Raw genomic sequence first — 6,004 nt, 5'->3', positions numbered from 1 at the left:
TTGAGTTTTAGATATAGCAAAATTGACTTTAGCCACTTCTATTCCAAAGTAAGTATCTCCCACCCCAACATACCAAAATCACTAAATTGATTTAGGTAATCAATTTGGTTACATGAGTGCAGATTTGTGTGTAGCCTATCCCTTAGTTGCAATGAGGGTGAGTTTTCCACTGCTTTGTTTCAGTGGAATACTTATTGTCTACTTGAAATACATTAACTGAATAGACTTCCACTGAGGTTGGTTTATTCTAGTTTTGTGATTGAAAGGTTATGAAAGGATGTCTGAGCACAAGCTGACCTCCCTTTGATCCCTCTATACTTGCAGGATACATTTTCACATTTAAGATCATTCCCTTCTATCTCAAAGGCATAGAGCTACTTACAAATATTAACTGCAATCACGCTGACTTATCTCTCTGGTTCCAGTCATCTGTTTAATATAGAGTAGAGAAGGTCAGATCTACACTAAAAGAGCCTGAAATAATTTATATCACTATACTGACCCCTGCAGAGCTTAACAAAAAGCAGGCAGATGTGTAGCTCATGAATGCAGATCCTCAGCACTTCATTGTGTGCTTGCATTAACAGGGGCTTTGTAACCTTCAAGGAAAAATTCCCTCACCCCAAGAGAACAAAACTGTCGGCAAATCACAAAACCCCTGTGAATATCAAATACAACACCCTTCCCCCTGTATTTAAACAACATTATGGATGTCTTTTAAAAAAATTAAATACTGAGATGTGATACCATTTAAAGATAGTATTTTTATGCAATAGGTAAAATAATTTTTATCTTCATTCGCTAGGATAGAGATTTAATAAGGAGAGATGGAAATTGACTATTTAGAGACACCAAATTCAATATTAGGTTCAGTAAGGATTAATGAGTCAGGCTATGGGTCAGAAAACATGAGTCAACGTGTATTAATACACACAAAAATCTATTTGCAGTAGAGTGGAACACAGGTCATTCTAAAATCATTAGTGAATTACATTAAAAGACAGCTACGCTTAAGGCACTTGTACTCTGTTGGCAATTTATTTTCCAAGTGACTCCATTCTCATATTTCAAATCATCCTGTAAAACTCACTTGGTTTGGCTGGCTTTCCACCGCTAACTTTCTCTTCAGCTAACATCATCTACATGTATTCTTGTACTTGACCTTTTGCATTCTAAGCACAACTCCCCAAACAAATCCTGAAGCAAGAAGATATAAAAAATACAAATTATCATTACTCTTCACTGTTGAATTCCTCGGCTCCCTTCCCCTCCTCCTTGTCTATTTTCACTCTGATGTGACTGGGTCTGGCCAGAAAACCAGAATTCCATTTAGCAAGAAATCAGGGTTTTGACATTTGCTTTCATTCTGCATCAGGACACCTAGACTTTTTGAACTTTTTCTCTCTCACGTACCAACCCCCATCCCTAAACAATCTCTCTGTCTCTCTCTATCTCACTAACTCACACCCACACCCATCCACGGTAGTTAACACATTTGCCTAGGATGTGGAAGACCTAGGTTCAAGTCCCTGCCCAACCTGAATTGAGGTGGAAACCACAAAATGAATAGGCAGGTTAGTGCCCTATCAGACTCAATCTAGCCCATTCTGGAAGTGGTCTCTTATTTTGACCAGAAATTCTACCCTGGACCTGAGAAATCTTCCCAATGAAATTTGTGTCAAAACCAAAATGTTGCCACAAAAAGTTTTGGTTTTGACAAATTACTGTTTTCCAGTGAAAAACGCCCAACTAGTTTTCAGGAAATTAGATTGTAAACTTCACAGGACAGGGAGCTGTTCTTTCAAGGGCCAGGCAGACCTATTAGTAATAACAGTGCATACAGTTCCCCATATGCACACACAAAGGGTTGTAATCATAGAACTTTACCCTTGGTTCTTACATAATTAAATCCAGATATTATCCAAAAGACACACTAACATCATTAGAAGTCTAAGCACTACCACTATCTAAAGTTCTCTTAATTATTGTGCAGAAATTAAAGAAAAACGGGTAACTAAACCATGGGCAATTAGTAACACATCAGAAACAAGAAGTGATTCAAGTACACAACATGGACTGAATGGCAATGCCAAACTGTAGGATACTGTTTATAATAAATAATTAGTAGGTACTTTATTTACACCACATTAGGTCATATCATTCCAAGAAATATTGGTTTAAAAAACCTAGCCAAAGTACTTACACTGATGATAATGGCATAGCAGCAGTGCCTGATGCTTATGCGCGTGGCTAGGCATGTGAGCAGCAGTTATATGAATTTTCTGCTTGTAGAAACACTGTCCCCACAAAGCTAGCAGAATAATTATTTTATAGTTTCCACCTCAAACTGAAGATGCAGCTGCTGCTCTCTGATTTGGCTTTTTTCTCCTCAGAGGCAGGATCATTTTAGTAGCACCACCTTTCCTATTCAGAAATGCTCCTTTCATGCGGATTGCGTAATTTGTCTCATAGGATTCTTTCCATATTTTAAAGAAACACTATCCCTTTCAAAGCATTCTTCCAGCGAGAGACCCTGCTGTAAAAGACACTGAATAGCACTTGTTATGGCACATTTAGGGTGACAAGATTTTTTAAATGCAAAACCAGAATGCATCACCATAGCAGGGGTGGGGAAGCATACACACACCAATGAGGAAAAGGAAGCATGCAGGATGCTCCCCTTCCTCCACCAGCTTGTCCCTCTATATTGCTCAACCCCTTTCTCAAAGTCCCTTGAAACCAGAAGTATAGCTATTGGGCCTCAGTGCTGCTACAGTAATTCCTGCTGCCGCTGTGACTCTTCCTCCATCTTCTGTTACTGCGAGGCCCGACTGTGTCTGTGTTGAGAGTGTGCTGTTTTTCTCTACTTCCTTACTGAAAATGCTATGCTACTATGCAGTGGATTATGAGGAGCCTCAAACAGCACTCCATAATTCATAGCCTGGCAGCAAGTCTGAATTGAGTCTTTGTGCATTTGGGCAGGGACAGGGTCGCAGAGGGGACTGCAGAAAAGGGGGAAGAGAGTGTCTTCAGCTTGCCCTTTGTGCAATGTGGTGCTCACTCTATGCGCATGCAGCAGTGCTCAAGGCTGTTGTTTCCTCTAAGACAGTGGTTCTCAGCCAGGGGTCCAGGGCCCCTTGGGGGTCTGCGAGTAGGTTTCAGGGGGTCTGTCAAAATAAATCAGAGAGCAGGGTTGGTGTTGGACTTGGTGGGGCCCAGGAAAGAAAGCCGAAGCCCAACTCTGCCAGGTGGGGCTGAAGCCACAGCCTGAACAACAAAGCTTCGGGGGGGGGGGGGGGGCTCCTGTGCCCTCCTTGATATCCCCTAATGTCAGTCCTGGCTTTTAAGCTACTGGATATGCAGATAAACAGTTGAGGCACAGGTGGGCCACGGAATTTTTATTGCCCGTTGAGAGCCTCAGGAAAAAAAAGGTTGAGAACCCCTGCTCTAAGAGAAATCCTACAATGTGAACAGATCTATCCAGCATGAGAGAGACGGAGGAAGGAGTTTGCAACAGCTGCAATGTCCCCCAAATGTTCCTCTATCTGGGGGGACAGGGAAAGACTGTCCCAGGGCACCTCCAGAGGCAGAAGAAAGGGTGAGAGGTCCACAGGGTCACTCGTTTCTCCCTTTCTCAGTGACAAAGGCCACTAGATTTACCTTTCATCTTGGATGGGACATACCGGCTTGTGGGATCTGACAAGGGTAAGGCCAAAAGGCATGATGGATCTTCCTTGCTCTTGACTAATGCCTACTCACACTTTGCCTCTGATACTGGGCCAAAGAACGGTGGTGGGAGTGCGAGAGTGAAAGAGAAACAAACAGGGGACAAAACAAGGACTATTGAATACATGAGCTGTTTTTACAAAGGCCTTTGGTGTTGACCAAAAAGCAATCCAAACAATAATGGTAGAGGGAAAAGAAAATGGGGAGAGAGGAAAAAGCTACAAGAAAAGGCTCAAAATAGACAGCAGAAATTCTTTCCCATCTGCTCCAAACAGAAAGCACTGTGGCCTACCAGTTAGAAGCTTTTTTTTCTTTCTGGTCTGCACCTGCTGGCAAGAGGTCACAGTGTTTCCCAAAGCATGTGTGGACTCCCTCTAAGGGATTCCATCAAATCTCTAAACTGTTTTCAAGTGTCTTAGCTTTTGTGTAAAACAAATGATGTTATGGTTGTGAAAAAAGTCTTCATAGCATGGAGTGTGTCAGGGTTCCTTCCCCACAGGGTACAGACATGGGGACCCGCATGAAGACCCCCTAAGCTTATTTTTTTCCAGCTTAGGTTAAAAACTCCCCAAGGCACAATTTCCCTCTTATGTCTTAGATTAAGTAACTCTGCCACCACCAAGTGATTTAAACAAACATTTAGGGAGAGCCATTTGGAGCTCTACCTTCCCCAATAAATCCCCCAAGCCCCTTCACCCCTCTTCCTGGGAAGGCTTGAGAATATATCCTCACCAATTAGTCCTGGTGAACACAGACCCAAACCCTTGGATCTTAAAACAATGAAAAATCAATCAGGTTCTTAAAGAAGAATTTTAATTAAAGAAAAAAGGTGAAAGAATTTAGAACATAAAAGATCTCTCCTCTAGGCAAACTTTAAAAAGTTGCAACTCAGGAATAGCCTCCCTCTTCTTGCAAAGGAAATCACAAACAACAATAAAAGTAACCTAATGCATTTCTTCTGTTATTACTTACTAATTCAAGGGAGTTAGATGGCTGCCTCCTGGATCTTTTCCGGCAAAAAGCACGCACGCACGCACACACACACACACACACACACAAAACAACAACGACTTTTTCCCCCCTCCCAGATTTGAAAGTATCTTGTCCCCTTATTGGTCCTTCTGGTCAGGTGTCAGCTAGGTTATGTGAGCTTCTTAACCCTTTACAGGTAAAACACAAATTAACCCTTAACTGTATGTTTATGACAGAGTGAAACAGATGCAGAGATGTCTGCCCGAGTTTCCAGAGAGTCTAAAACAATAGCTAATGGACACATCCTATTCTTGCATGGTGATAACATTTTTCTACTTCCAACAGGATCACAATATCAAAGATGAAAATAAAACAAGGGAAGCGGAGACCTTCTAATTACTTTTTTCTGGTATAAAATAAAGATACTGTATAAACTGATACCTAGACCATAGGTGGGTTCCTAACTGCATATAAAGCCAAATAGGAACAGCAATGTCATCATTTACTGATGAGAAGATACAGATCTCCTTCACTGCCATAGAACATTGGCAGCAACTCCACGGACTACTAACGAGGCCTTTTGGTCTTAACTTTCATGCAATCAGTTGTTTTAGGAGTTTTTTTCTGGTTTGACACGTGGCGCTGTGTCAAAATGATGCAGACTTAAATGGAAATATCTAAATATTTTCCACACAAGCATGGTACCAAAGCCTAACAAGAAGCAAGGTTATCACATTGGCTAGGGGACATCAGTGCTGAGAGCTATCGTCCCATGCACAAATCCAGAAGCTCCTTATAAAGAATCAACAGTATGCCCTCTAGTTTATAAGATTCTCCAGACACCGAAAAAACTTCAAAAGAAACAAGATTAGTGGAAGTCATTTAAATTTCAAAGGCTTTAATATCTGTAAAGACGTTTTGGCACAAAGCCTGAAAACACACTTAAATGGTTTGTAAACTTGCTTGGCCTGTAACACTTGTTTGACTGCAGCAACCCAGTCTGTGAGACAGAACCAAAGAGATACAGAAAATGAAAACCACCAGCCAAACACTAATGCCTCTGGACAACCTCCTTCGAGTACATTAATCCCAATAATTTGCCAACATTTTCCATTAATTTACCAACAAACATGACAGTCTGTTGGTAGACTGACCACGTACTGTAGTGCAGCTCTGCTTGTCTTAATAGTACCTTTAGCAACAATGCAAGAGTCATCTAGAATAAATGGAATTATACTGTTGAAATAGCTACCAACACTTTTCATTGCACTTTTCTGAATTAGTAAAGATGCAACACACTGAACAA

Source organism: Trachemys scripta, chromosome 5 (assembly GCF_013100865.1).
Source record: "Trachemys scripta elegans isolate TJP31775 chromosome 5, CAS_Tse_1.0, whole genome shotgun sequence".
In the NCBI taxonomy this organism is placed as follows: domain Eukaryota; kingdom Metazoa; phylum Chordata; order Testudines; family Emydidae; genus Trachemys; species Trachemys scripta.
Note: the sequence above shows the minus strand (reverse complement) of the source record.